Source organism: Echinops telfairi, unplaced genomic scaffold, assembly GCF_000313985.2.
Source record: "Echinops telfairi isolate 266 unplaced genomic scaffold, ASM31398v2 ScPeMD7_3533;HRSCAF=4204_0, whole genome shotgun sequence".
NCBI classification, from domain to species: Eukaryota; Metazoa; Chordata; class Mammalia; order Afrosoricida; family Tenrecidae; genus Echinops; species Echinops telfairi.
In genome coordinates this window covers 99287617-99303078 of record NW_022107431.1, presented here as the reverse complement: position 1 = coordinate 99303078, position 15462 = coordinate 99287617, and the positions used below count along the sequence as shown (strand labels likewise).

General features: G+C 40.6%; 1 protein-coding gene and 1 non-coding gene across 5 annotated transcripts in view; one reads left to right on the top strand and one right to left on the bottom strand.

The window, feature by feature from the left end:
* Positions 1–15462, top strand: part of MYO6 (myosin VI) — a 185029-nt gene that overhangs the window by 8738 nt on the left and 160829 nt on the right. The window lies entirely within an intron of this gene.
* LOC115871173 lies at positions 1786–1976 on the bottom strand. Its single transcript, XR_004047145.1, has one exon. It is a non-coding gene; the product is annotated as a U2 spliceosomal RNA (small nuclear RNA).

Sequence of the window (15462 nt, the reverse complement as noted above, 5' to 3'; positions counted from 1 at the left end):
ACTGAGCAATTATTTAGGGACTTTTAATGTTCTTTATAACCCAATGGGAAACATACTCTAGGCCTGTTTTTTTTTTTAAAAACAACACTTACATTAACATATTGTTATGCTTTGATGAGATTTTTGAAAATTTTCATCTTTAGATAGCTTTGGTCTAAGGAAATAAATATTTTCTCACATGAAAAGAAATGTCTTCAATGACTAATTTTTAAAAAAAAAGTTGGTAAGTAAACTTAACTAGTTCTTTGCCCTTTGGAATTTATAGTTTCTATTTCCTTAGACTTTCTGGATACCCAAAAGGTGAGAAGGCACCCTCTTTTGTTAAGGGTTCATGGAAGCAAGGCTGCCATGTGCTGCACACGGTGGAGCTGTGAGAGCGGGCACTCGCTGGCACTGCGTGGCTTTCTGGGTCTTGCATGTTTCCACTTCGGACAGGGCGTGCCACTTTTCTATCACTTGTCTTGGTGAAAAGTTTGAGTTTTTCTTTTCTCACGGGTTTCCACCTTGTAGCTTCTTGCTTTTGCAGGTTTAATTGTAATTGTTCTTCCTCCACAAGCTCTTTCAAGGTCACATTAAATTTCTGTGAAAATAGATTGCACTTTGCTTTCACTAATGCCAGTTTTACTGAGTTACTCTTTGTTCTGTCTAAAGGTATCAATTCAGGCTCTTTATTTTGAATAAATTCCAGTGGGTTATTTAAAGAAAATGTTTCCTTCTTTGAAGCGATGGTGCAAAGAGCCCTAGTACATGAGCAGTACTTTCTCAAAGACAATTAGACTACATCCTATGATATCTCTTTCTGAACCTGGGGACCTCAGGAGAACAGAAAGACAGATATTATACAGATTAAGCAGGAGCTGTTGAGCCTAGGTGATATAGTGGTGGAGTTCTCAGCTACAGAAAAGAATGAGCCACGTTGTGTAGGATGGAGCTGTCAATCAAAGAACAAGCTTCTGCCGCTGAGATTTTAACATGTATGTGTACCTCTGGATGTATGCATTTTTATAATTGAGTCTTTTGCCTTTGGTCAAGGAGGCAAAACAAGTAAGTTCTTTCACATTTGTGCTTGAAAATCACACATTTAGATATTTTCTTTGTAAGTGGATTTTCCCCTCAAAAGGGGAGAGTTCAGACTTCTATGGAATCATTTGTAAACATCTTGTTTATTTCTATTTGACACTGATTAGGATAAGTATCCTGCAGGAAAGAATTGAGGCTGTTTATTTTTCCTTGGTATGGTATTCAAATTTCCCTGATTTAAGGATTGAGTTAGACCAGAGAGAACTTTTTTCCTGTTCCTTGTTATTTTTTTTCTAAAATTAGATGAGCCAGCTGTATTGTGGCTTGTGGGCATGATTTGCCTCTGTTATTCTTTTGGACTTAGTATTTGGGGAAGAATGAAGTATATGCAGTCATACGGTATTCTTTTCCTGTGCATCATTGTTGACCTGGCAGCTTAGAAAAGTGAGGTGATTTCTATGTCCCTTGGGATTTTATATATAAAACCTTTGCTTGTGTTGCTTACTGAGATGGTGGAGGAAACATTAGTGTGAAGGTTAAAGCTTGCCATGTATTCAAATGATTCTTTGGAAAGGCATATATTTGTTTCAGAGACTTTTCTACCATGTATTGGGTTGGTGATGTGTCTGGAAATTTAAGGAGCTCGATGCTGTAACCAGATATCACTCTAGATGTTTTAGAAACCCAAAAACACTTTTCAATCAGAAATTTATATTTTATAGGAGTAAATTTTACTGAGAAGTCTGTTCTTTTTTTTCTCCCCCAAGGGAGTGCACTGTTACTGGAGGTACCTCAATACCAGGTTGATGTGTGGAGTGGATGGAGCAAGCTCCTATTCCATCTCCTAATTCCAAAAATCCATTTAATATATTGTCCTCGGATAAAGGACGTATCAGATATTAAACTGATAAGAACAGATACTACACTTGATCTTAGCCAAAAGACTGAGAAGCGATAAGAGAAGTCTGTTCTTGAGGACAGCAGCGTACATTAGAAATCTATCAACTAATAATTAAGTTTGGTGATTTTATTGAGTGATTGGTGAAAATGGAGTTAGCCTGCTAACAGGCACGTTAGTATGTCAGAAGGTGGACAGTTATTTATTACAGGAACTAGTCCAGAATCTCTTAGACTTTGGTCCTGTTCTCTAGAATCCTGATACAGATTAGAAGTTTCAGAATATGCAGACAGCTGAGCAGGTCAACGTGACTGGGCAGTCAAAAGTTTATGCCAGATTGTTTAAAAAATGGCAATATGTTTTAATTATGGATTGACTGAGTGAAGTAAAATGACCCTTGAACTCCAAACCAAACTCACCACCATCAAATTTATTCTGAATTATAGTGACACTTTAGAGCAGGACAGAACTGCTCCTGTGGGTTTCCTGGACGGTAACTCTTCACGGGAGTAGAATCCTTTTTCCAAGGAGGCTCTGGTGGTTTCAAACTTCTGACTTTGCACATAGCAGCCCACTGTGCCTCGGGACTCCTTAAAATGGTCCTAGAGTATTACAATTCTTGGGGGCCAACTGTAAGTCAAACACAGTATTTTACAAGGCATTCTTTCATTTTGATTTCACAGCCGAGAGCTCTGAGGTCTGAAGAACTTGCTCAGGTGGCTCAAGCAGTGAGGGGTAGAGAGGAGAGCTGCTCCCATGGGAGCTGGCTCCCGAACCTTTGCCCGATGTAGAATTCCAAAGTATCTCCTTCCCCCTTCCCCTTTTAAAGACTCAGATCCGAGCTGTAGGACCTTCTGTCTTTCTGTAGATAGATAAGCTGTCTCTCGCACAGATTCCTATTCTGCTCAGTGCACGGCCTCTCCTGCCAGGGACACCTCCTGGACCTTCTTGCCTTCAAAGGCAATTAACAACCACCTGTTTTAATACATACTTATGTGCCTTAAACAAATATATTCCTATAACATTTTGTGTAAGTCAAGTTAAATATTGAGTGATAACTTTTTACTATCCTGGGAGAGGTTACCATTTAAAGGAACACTAGTAGTTTCTTGCTTTTTTAAAAAGTATTTTCTTTTGTAAGGGGAGAATCTCTTTTTGTAAAGCAAATGATTATTTTCTAGATTATACTCATGAAATAGGTGGGTTTTTTGTTTTGATTTACACACAAGCTTCCCCGAGTGAGCCTGACAGTGGTTACAGAGGCAGACTCATCTTTCTCTTGTTGTGTGCCTGCCTGGCTTCCACCTTGTGGTTAGAACCCCGACACCTAAGCCCCAAGACTCCTTTGCTTAACACAGGTCAAATTCAATACACATTTGATGTAAATAAAAGGGGGCTTCCAAAAATTAGGCCATAAAGGAATGAAAAGATCATGGATTTTTTTTCCCATGAAAATGTTTGAAGCCACCTGATTTTGTGAGAATCGAATTTGATCTTACATTGTGCTTGGTATTGCCAATAAAAGGGGTTGGGAAGTAAGTCTTGTTTTTTAAAAAAAAAAAATGTCATTTGTTGGATTTGCACTAAAATGTACCGTACATTTATCTATGGTAAAAATTAAAAAACCACTGCCTTTGAAACATTTCAACTCATAGTAACCCAGTAGCACAGAGTAGAACGGCCCCATTGGGTTTCCTAGGCTGTTTTCTTGACAGGACCCGAGTACCATCTCTTTTTCTCCTGGAGAGGTCGGTAGGTTTGATCTTGCAGTTAGTAGCTAAGCGCTTTAAACACTGTGACACCTGAACTCCTATGTTAAGAATAAAGATACTGTAAAAGTTCAGATTCAAAGTGTAATATTTTTTGGCCCCCCAAAAAATCTTTTAAAAAATGCCAGTGTTCTGTTTAAATAATAAGAACGAGTATTTTATATTTGTCTGAAATAAATTTGCTAAAAATAATAGGGTTTTTTAGGGAGATATTTTTATGAAAAATATTAAAATTGAAGCACACACAAAAAGAGAAATGTTTGGAAATATAGCTTTATGTAGCTGTGGTCAATTATGTCAGGTTCCAGACACCTTGCTAATGAGACCATGCACCCAGATTCATTGTAATCCTTTTTTTTTTTTTAACATTTTATTATGGGCTCATACAACTGTTATCACAATCCATATACACATCAATTGTGTAAAGCGCATTTGTACATCATTCTCAAAACATTTTCTCTCCACTTAAACCCCCGACATTAGGTCCTCATTTTTCCCCTCCCTTCCCGCTCCCCCCTCCCTCATGAGCCCTTGATAGTTTATAAATTGGTATTTTGTCATATCTTGCCCTGTCCGACATCTCCCTTCACCCACTTTTCTGTTGTCCGTCCCCCAGGAAGGAGGTCACATATGGTTCCTTGTAATCGGTTCCCTCATTCCTACCCACTCTCCCTCTACCCTCCCTGTTTTGCCACTCACACCACTGGTCCTTAGGGCTCATCCGCCCTGGATTCCCTGTATTTCCAGTTCCTATCTGTACCAGTGTACATCCTCTGGTCTAGCCAGACTTGCAAGGTCGAATTCGAGTCATGGTAGTGGGAGCGGGGAGGAAACATTTAGGAACTAGAGGAAAGTTGTATTTTTCATCGTTGCTACATCGTACCCTGACTGGCTCATCTCCTCCCCGAGACCCCTCTGCAGGGGGATCTCCAGTGGCCTACTAATGGGCTCTGGGTCTCCGCTCTGCACTCCCCCATCATTCACTATGGTAAGATTTTTTGTTCTGATGATGCCTTATACCTGATCTCTTTGACACCTCGTGGTTGAATAGGCTGGTGTGCTTCTTCCATGTGGGCTTTGTTGCTTCTGAGCTTGATGGCCGCTTGATTACCTTCAAGCCTTTAAGACACCAGATGCTATACTTTTTGATAGCTGGGCACCATCAGCTTTCTTCGCCACATTTGCTTATGCACCCATTTGTCTTCAGTGATCCGTTCGACATCATTGTAATCCTTGTTCTGCCCCTAAACACTCAACAGTACCTACTCTGTAACCTCCTAATAATAAATAGGTCCACTGCCCTCATTTAGATCATTATTCTACCTAACTGCTTCAATTACTGACCAATTTATCCTCCTGCATTTAAACTCTTTCCTGCCTGGCCTTCTGTGGTCATGCACGGCCTTGGGTCTTTGACTTATCTCCACCCCCCACCTTTTTTATTTTTCTCTTCATTTCTTTTCACTTTTCACATTCTCGCAGAACGCCAGACTCTTTGATCCACTCACTCCATTCTTGTTTTCTATATTGTATAGGTTCCTTGGTTCTACCTCTCATCTTTATGCAGGTTAAGAAAAAATCATCTGCTAGCTTCTTGCCTAGCATTTCCAAACCACTGTTCCAAAGATGTCTTAACATTTCGTGTATTCCCATCAAATTCATGTCCAGAAAATTGCATCTTCTGTTACCCTTGTTTCAGAACGTGGCACCACCTTTACCAACTTTGTTCAAGCTGAGAAGCCATGTGCCCCACTCCTCTTCCCTCCTCCCTTGGCAGATCCTATCTGTTGCCACACCCTGGGGGCCTTTCACTTTCTACCCCATGTAGGTTCTTGATAGTTTTCCCTCCAGATGCAGCTCCCTGTATTTGGTTCTTTTCTTCAGTGTACATTCTGCTCTGTAGACTGCTTAGGGTTATACTTCAAAGCAAAAATCTGATCGTAATAGTTTCTTGCTCAATACCATGCTCCAGCCCTTCATCATTCATTTCAGAGCCCACATTTTAATTGTGAGATTTGGCATTCACTGTGACCTGGTGGCACTGTCAGGTAAGCATTGGATTGCTAACCACAAGGTCAATGGTTCAAAACTACCAGCTGCTCCTTATGAGAAAGATGAGGCTATCTGCTTCTAACAATTTACAGCCCCGGAAAGCTTATATAGGAGTACTGTGAGGTGGAATTGAATTGTTGGCAATGGCAGTGGTGGGTGGCTTAATTACTGTATATACTCGAGGATAAGCCAACCCAAATACCAGCTTAGGCACCTAATTTTACCACAAAAACTGCATTAAAAATGTGCTGAAAAACTTGGCTTATACATGACTATATATGGTACTTGACCCCTTTTTCACTGCAGCACCCACCACACTTCTGCTACCCCGCTACCCTGCTATTCCCCAGTCATGTTCCCAAATATTCTCATGGAACTATTTTCCCATCTTCTTCCTCTTGCTCAAACAGACCCATTCATTGACTGCTCTGCTCTCTCCTGTAGCTAGTTGAATCTATCTGGGCCCTCTTGAATTCAGTCTTTCCATGTAGTCTCCCTAAATTTAGTATTTGGAATTACACTTGTATTGTGTTCATCAGAGGCATGTGATTGATCTGTGTGAATATATCCGTTTATTTGCCAGTACGCTCACTTAATTGTGAATGACTCGAGGGCATGAACTACCTGGCAAAAACTTTGCCAGGTTTTGTAAAAGAGTAAGAGGAGCTGATACCAAGGGCTCACATAGAAAGAAAATGTTTTGAAAATGATGATGGCAACATTTGTGCAAATGTGCTTGATACAATTGATGTATGGATTATTATAAGAGCTGTAAGAGGCCCCAATAAAATCATTTATTAAAAACGAAACAAAACAAAGCCCTATGGTGGTTCTCTCAAACAAAGAGTCTCAGGAAGCCTTTAGATTCTTAACATGTTCAGGACTCCAAAATGATTTTTAGTTTATATGTGATATAGCTATTGATATTTACTGTGTTAGAAATTCAATATTTAATCCATCTAAAAAGAATAAATACATGTTAATAAAAACAACATCTATTTAATAAAATGTAACTCTTTTCCAAAACAAAAAATGAGAAGAGAGGTGCTGTTTTTGTCAGTCTCTTTAATGCTTGGTTTAACAGTTGGATTCTCATCTGCTGATGTGTTCAATTTTTGTTGCACTCTGTTGTTTTGATTGAAGTACAGCGTAAGAAGAAAATCTGGGAAAGAGAGAGTATTTATTTAACCTATTCAGATTATTAGGAGTGTTGGGCAGCCAAATCACAAGGTCAACAGTTCAAACCCACCAGCAAAAGATGAGGCTTTCTGCTCTTGTAAAGCTATACAGCTTCGGAAACCCACAGGGGCAGTTATAACTTGCCCTAAAGGATCACTTTGAATCAGGATAGGCTCAATGGCAGTCAGTTTTTATTTTTATTCAGTTAATTACAGGACCAGATGAAAAATTGAGGTAATCCAATATTTATGATCTTTGCCATATATAATAACTTGCTTTAAAAATGCTCTAGAGGAGGGAGGGAAAAAAGAGGAGCTGATACCAAGGGCTCAAATAGGGAGTAAATGTTTAGAAAATGATGATGGCAGCATACGTATATTTGTACATATGCTTTATAGAATTGATGTATGGGATGTTATAAGAACTGTAAGAGCTCCCAATAAAATGATTTTTCTAAAAATGCTCTGATTAAAATCAGTATCATCAACTTAGCATTTAAAAGAGCATATGATTTAGAGACTTTTTTAGAGAAATTTCTTTTTTAAAATATTTTTGTGTGTGTGAAATGTTTTGAACATCTTCAGGTTAGGAGAGAAGAACATATGAGCCCATGTTAAACAATTATCAACTCAGAACTGTCGTATTTTGCTCTTTTCATTATAATTATTATTCCTTTGATGGGGCCCTGCCAACAGTAACAACAATTGTGAATCTTATCCCAGATGTCATCTCATTTCATCATCCATAGGTAATTGTTTGTAGAGCGATTGTTTCTTAAACTTATAATTAGGTAGATATAGTGAAGTCAACTTATCTAAAATAAGTCTGAATTAATTTTTTACAAGTCTGGCTTCCACAGTAATAAACAAAAACCAAAAACAGCCCCCTTTTTGAATCTACTTGCTTTATTTCTCTTTCCTTTACCAGTAAAAGAGAAGGCTGTATTAACTGTTCCTGTTTTATTCTCTGCTTACTTTTTTATTCACAGCGGTATAATAAAAAAAAAACACATTTTATTGGGGGCTCGTACAACTCTTATCACAATCCATCCATCCATCCATTGTGTCAAGAACTTTTGTACATTTGTTTCCCTCATCATTCTCAAAACATTTGCTTTCCTCTTGAGTCCTTGGTATCAGCTCCTCATTTTTCCCCTCCCTCCCTGCTCCCTCCTCCCTCATGAACCCTTACAAATTTATAAATTATTATTATTTTATCATATCTTACACCGTCCAACGTCTCCCTTCACCCACTTCTCCGCTGTCCACCCCACAGAGAGGAGGTTTTATGTAGATCCTTGTAATCGGTTCCCCCTTTCTCCCTCACCTTCCCTCCACCCTCCCAGTATTGCCACTCTCACCACTGGTCCTGAGGGGATCATCTGTCCTGGAGTCCCTGTGTTTCCAGTTCCTGTCTGTACCAGTGTACATCCTCAGGTCCAGCCAGATTTGTAAGGTAGAATTGTGTAGTGGGGACAGGAAGCATTTAAGAACTAGAGGGAAGTTGTATGTTTCATCATTGCTACACTGCACCCTGACTGGCTCATCTCCTCCCCGTGACCGTTCTGCAAAGGGATGTCCACAATTTCCCACAGATGGGTCCTGGGTCCCCACTCCACACTCCCCCTCATTCACAATGCTATGATTTTTTTTCAGTCTTTTCTGCCTGATACCTGATCCCTTCGACGCCTTGTGATCTCACCACTGGTGTGCCAGCAGTACAATTTTTGTCTCACTTAGGGTGCTGACATGGATTCCATTGCCACATCCATTGCCTTATTTTCATTTGTCATCAGCTTCCTTGGAATTATTTGATGGTGTTGGCAATCCTTTCTTATTGAAATTCTTTTCTTTATTTTGGCTTCCCTTGTTACCTCAAGGTACTTTCTACCTTTCTGTGTACGTTATCTCCATTGCCCCTCTTTCTTCCTTGAAAATGTCAGGTTTCTGGCCAGAGTTACCTTCTCTTTTACCCCTCTACTAGTTAGTCTTTACTTTGTAAGACTCACTGTTCCTTTTTTTTTTTTTCTCTTCAGATTTTTCAGTTTTATCTACTATGATGGCCACTACAATACTTTCTGCCTGATAACCATGTTATTCTCATCCCTCAATTATGCTCAGAAGGAAACCCCTGGAGGCTTATTCCCTGTGTAGATCCTGCAAAGACATTTTGGGCTTCCACTGTCATCCATAGTTTTCTGAAAAGCAGGTGTTCACAATTTAAGCCCTGATACTCTTCTCCCCTTTGGATTTGGATTATATTATTTACAATCTTTGGATCACTCATGTTGGTGTGCTGCTCCCATGTGGGTGTAGTTAACCTGTCCCTTCAATAACAGCTTGTTTGAAAGCCAGCCTTTAAGATCCCAGACACTATTTTTCTGATAGCCAGGCACCATCTGATTTCTCACCAGGCTTTGCTGTTGCACTCAGATCTTCAGTGTTTCCTTCTTGAAGGCATGTACTGAGCAGGGCCATGTCATAAGAACTAATTGCTCTTAGATCAGAACAGAATTGTTAGGATCCCCAAATCCATTTCTATGAGGAGGTACCCCCCAAAACTGGAAACATCTTTTCAAAGCTATGTATTAAATTTTTTAAAAATTAAACAAACGTATCACCTTCAAAGTACTCTCCATTCCCTTGATACATTTGACAAAGCTGCGATTCTATTCTTGCAAACATTTTTTCAAACTCATCTGTTTGGATGGCTGATAGCACCTTCCTCGTGTTTTTCTTCACCTCTTCTGTGTCATTAAGTCGCTGTCCTTTCATGTCCCTCTGCATTCGCAGAACAAAAACAAGTCACATGGAGTGAGGTCAGGTGAGTAAGGTGCATGGGACAAGAGAGGCATGGTGTTTTTTGCCCCAAACTGGTGCACTGAGATGGCTGTGTGAGCAGGTGCGTTTTGTGGTGGCAAAACCAGTCCCCTGTCTGCCACAATCAGGTCTTTTTTGTTGGACACTCTTACTAAATCTTTTCACAACCTTTGATACAGTGGTTCTCAACCTGTGGGTCATGACCCCTTTGGGGGTCGAACAACCCTTTCACAGGGGTCGCCTGATTCACAACAGTATCAAAATGACAGTTACGAAGTAGCAACGAAAATAGTTTTATGGTTGGGGGGTCACCACCACATGAGGAGCTGTATTGAAGGGTTGGGGCATTAGGAAGGTTGAGAACCACTGCTGTAACGAGAAAGTTTAATTAACAGTTTGACAGGGGGAGCGAACTCCAAATGCACTAGGAATCAACATTTTCTTATGTTCGGGAAGTTGACAGATGTCCAGAATGAGGTTTTTCATCAGTAGACATTTCACCTCTTTTGAAACGAGAAAACGACTCATACCCTTGAGTTTTTCCCTTAGTGCTGTCCGTGTAAGCTGTGTTCAACATCACAACAGGTTCTCTGGCATTTTTCTGAGCAGGAAACAAAATTTCACAGCTGCATGCTGTTCTCTTTAAATTGGCCATCACAAAAATAAGGTTCAATGGAAACTGCTTTTATGAAACAATTCACTGTGACCAGAGAACCTTCCCAGGTAATGCCACTGGGGACACTAACTTAAGAGTGGGTTGCTCGATGCTCTCCTAGTGGCAAAAATGCGTGTTATGAAAGCTCCACTCAGTCCAGCACCATTCCATTGTTGTTGTTGGTATTTTTTGCACCTTGTATATCTTTATTTTCTATTTGCCTCTGGTTCACCTTAGAGATATCTTTGTTATTTTTGCTGTTCTTTTAAAAAAAAAGATTATTTTGCAACACTCCCTTTGCTAAAATGAGTTTATAGGCAATATGACTGCAATGTGGGGGTAGTGCTAGCTTATTAGAATTCTTTCCTGCCACGTGGGAGACCTGGGGTTGATTCTTAGCAAATACACCCCATGAACAATCATCTGTCGGCCAGTGGAGTCTTTGGTGTTGCTATGATCTTAAACAAGTGTCTGCAAAGCTTACAGTCTAAGACAGATTAGGAAGAAAGGCTTGGTGATTTATTTTTAAAAACTGGCTAATAAACAATCTGGTACGGTGATCCAATTGACAACAAATTGTGAGGATGACACAGCATCAGGCAGTGTTTTAGTCTGAAGTCATGAAGTTATCGTGGGTCTGTCGTTGACTTGACCACAGCTGACTGGGATAAGTACATGTTATCGCAGTTTATGGTATATTCAAGTTTCGATGAACCACATTTAGACTTTTTTTAGTCTCTTACTGTTAGTAATATGTTGTTACAGTGCATAGTTTGCTGATGTTAGCATTCTTAGATGTAATATTTTAAACTCCAAAGGACAAAGGTCTGATCTGTAAAGGTAATGGATTATTAAAGGCAACAACAATAATAATAACTAGAAAAAATGAGCTATTCCACTTTCTGTCAGAACTGACTGACAGAAAAGTTGTTGGAAAGGAACCATGTTGTAAACTGAGGACAGCCTGTATTTGAGGGTAAGTCAAAAAGGATTTTGCAAAATCATGGAAGCCTTTATTAAGCAAAAATATAAAACTGTGAATCCATGAGGGCTCAAAACATTTGTGGAAAAGTGAAATGAGAGGAAAATGGATTTTCCCATGCCCTGTTTGATGCCCCTGTATGGTGTTTCTGGTCGTATCTGCCATGTGGGTCAGCATGCTTCCAGAGCTGGTGTTTTCTTCTCTCACCGTCCATGGAGAATTCCGTGGCCTTTGATGTGTGCCACTTCTAAACAGCAGTCTTGACATGCTCCAGGGACTCGGACCACGTTCCTCTCCAGCGTTCCTTGTGTTTGGGGAACTGAAGTCTGAAGGGGCAAGATCAGAGTTGGAAGGTGAATGGGGTAAGGTTTCTCAACAGAGTTATTGTAGGTAGGACACCTTTGCTACTCTCAAAGCAGAGCAGGTGCATAGTTGAATGGAAAAACATCTCCTTGTACACCTTTTTTCCCCCCACTAAAGCAGTTGTCCATTGTCTTAACACTTCTTCATAGCCCCTGTGGTTGTCCTGTGTCCTTCAGGAAAACGATCAAAATGACTCCTTTGGAATCTCAAAGCGCATTTGCCATATGTTCTCTTTGCCTTGACTTTAACTCTCCAAGTAGATCCCCGGGAAGTGGCTGTTTTGATTTGCCCTTTGTTTAAGTCACCCTAGTGAGACTAACAGCTTACTGCCGGCGAGTAGAGTCCAGCTCATCACGCCCTTTGGACAGAGTAGAACTGGCCCTGTGGGTTTCTGAGATTTTAAATCCTGAAACTCTCCCTGAGAGTAGAAAGCCTCATCTTTCTCCTGTGGAGCTGCTGCTGGTTTCCAACTGTTGACCTTGCGGTTAGCAACCGAATACCGAGACTAAGACAAGTGGATTACTGAGAGAACTTGTCTGCTGTCACATGATCAGAGCGACATGTTTAAACAGGATTTTGTTTTGTTTTGTTTTTAACGTAAGCTGTGTATGCTGGTTTCACTAGTATTCTCCACTTTATCTCCAGGTTCTAGTAACCCATTGCAACGCCTAAATAGAAATCACAGACGAAATTTCTGATTAAAGGCTTTATAAGAGAAGTTAACAGGCTGTAATGCCAGTCAGAACTATGTGCAGGCAGTTCTGTGGAGTTGCTGCTGATAGGTGCGCTGGATGTGTTCTGACCCAGCTGCCCTATGTATAGCAGGACAAAGGACTGCCCCGTCCTGCGCCATCCTCATCCTCCTTCCTCTGTTGGAGACCATGGTTGCATCAACTGTGTCAGTCCATTCCCCGAGCATCTTTCTTTTTCACTGGCCCTTGACTTACCAGCCACAGTGCTCTCCTCCAGGGTCTCAGCTCTCCTGTTAACACGCCCAAACTACATGCCACGAAGCCTTGCCATCCTCCTGCCTTAGGAGAATTTGGGTGGTACTTTTTCCGTGGCAGACTTGTTTGTCCCTTTGGCAGTTCACAGTACATTTAATATTCTTTGCCAAAACTGAGATTCGAAGGCATTGCTTCTTCTTTTGTATTCTATATCTATGTTAGTCCGGGTTGACTAGAGAAACAATTCACTGATATTCATATAGATATAAGAAAGAGCTTTATATAAAAGAGCAATAGTATATTGAGAAAACATCCCAGCCTAGTCCAGATCAAGTCCATAAGTCCAATATTACCCCATATGTCTGATACAATCCATAAATTCCTTTTTAGACTCATGCAGCCATGAAATGATGCCAAATGCAGGAAGATCACAGGCCAGTGGGTGGAAAGATTTTTAGGTCCAGTGGCAGTGGAAGCATCTCAACCCTGGTGTGGGTCTCCACATTGCTCTTCTAGCTCCAGGGCTCAGGCTCCATCAGTATGCCTCCATGTGGCTTGTCAACAGGAATGTGAAACAGAGAGAGTGTGTGCCTCCAGGGAGGAAGACAGGAGTTCCCAGAATCCTCAGGAGAAGGCCATGCCCACACAGAGGTCTCATTGCCTGTGACCTGATTGACAGGCTAGACTCCCAATTCTTTCGCTCAAGTTGAAAGGAAATTATGTAACTGCCACACTATTCATTGTCCAGCTTTTAAATACAAATGAGGTGTTTGAAAATACAATGGGGAAAAAAAAGAAAAAAAACCAACCACCAACAAAGAAAGAAAATACAATGGGCTGTTTCAGGTGCATCTTAGTCTTCAAATGACATCTTTGCTTTTTCACACTTGAAAGAGACTGTTTGTTGCAAATTTGCCAAATATATCACTTAATTTCTTTATTGCTGTGCCCGTGACTTTAGATTGTAGATCCAACGTCTAAAGTGAAATCTCTGACACTGTCAGTACTTTCCCCTCTGTCATGGTGGTGCTGATTGGCCCAGTTGTTTTTTGTTTTCTTTATGTTGCGGTGTATTCCATACTGAAGGATCTAGTCTTTTGATTTTCACTGATTCAAGTCCTGTTGACTTTCAGTAAACAAGGAGATATTATCTGCATATTCCAGGTTGTTAATGAGTCTTCCTCCAATTAGGAACCTCTGTTCATTTTCATATAGTCTGGATTATAGTTTTGGATTGCTTGTACAGCATATTGCTTGAATAAGTACAGTGCAAGGATACAACCCTTATGTGCATGTTACTTGATTTTAAGCCACACAGCATCGTCTTGTCCTGTTTGAATTATTGCTTGTTGGGCTATGTACAGGTTCTTCATGAGCATAATTAAGTGTTCTGTAATTCCCATTCATTGTAATGTTGTCTGTCATTTGTGATCCACACAATCAAAATCCTTTCCAGTGTCAGTAAAAAAAAAAGGTAAACTTCTTTCTGGTATTGTCTGCTTTTAGTCCAGACCCTCCTGTCATCTTGCTATCTCTCTTCCATTGTCCTCTGGTAAACTCAGCTGGATTTTCTGGCAGTTCCCCTCCGAATTGCTGCAACCATGTTGACTTAGAGTCAGCAACATTTTACTTGTGTGTGATATTGATTCTGTGCATTAAGCTCGTCACTAGGTTAGACTCCCTTTCTATGCAATGGGCATAAATAGGGGTTTCTTCTGTCGGTTGGCCAAATAGCTGTCTTCCAAATATCTTGATATAACGTGTTTCTAGCATTATATCTACTTGTTAAAACATCGCAGCACCCTTGAATTCTTAGAGCCTGTTTTCTGCCAATGCCTTCAGTGCGGTTTGGACTTCTTCCTTTAATACCATCAGTTCTGAATCATATACTATCTGTTGAAATGATTGAATGTTGACAAATTCTTTTTGATGTAGAGACTGCGTGTATACCTGCTGGTGCAGTGAATTATTTAAAGTGGCTATTCTAGCCAAAGTCTCTTAACTCCCACCAAACCACTTCTCCCTGCACCGCTCTGGTAAGGAAGTGGGGAAATATCCTGATTGGATTCACTTGTGAGTAATTGTAAATAGGATTCCCTAGGATGTCATCCTGCTGAATATAAAATGAGACCTCCGAGAAATAGGAGGAAGGGTCTCATTACTAACAAGAGACAGGAGAGAAGCATGCCTTCTGGGCCAGAAATCCCTGGTGCCGTGAACCTTCTGGATCCAGAGGAGCAGCAGCAGAACCAGCAGCCAGAGCACAGAACAAGAGTGGTGGACTTCCCAACCCACAGAGCAAGTTGAGTGCTTTTGGGTAGGAGGCTAGCTGGTGGAATAGGATGCCACTGGGCATTTAATTGGGAAAGCTGGGCCTGCTGACTCAAGGAAGTGAAGTTGGAGTGCCTTTTGGGCTGAGGTTTACTGGAGTAGGATGCCTCTGGGCCCTTGATATAGGGAACTGGGTTTGCTGATCCACAGCGCTTGAGCTGAGTCCATTTGGGTTGAGGCTTCCAGCAGAGTGGTTATGCCCTTTGAGCATTTATTAGATGTAGAAAAAACTTTGTAACGTGCTGATAAACATCAATACTGAGCATTTCTCACTGGCATTACAACTTCTGTTAACTTCTTTAATACATTTTTAATTGTACATTTTGTCTGTGGAATCTGTGTAGCCATTGAAATGGATAGTAGCACCTAGGGAATAGCGAAACCTAATTTGGACAACACAGTTCGTTTTCTGACCTTTTGATCTTTCCTCTGCTGGTCAATATTTTG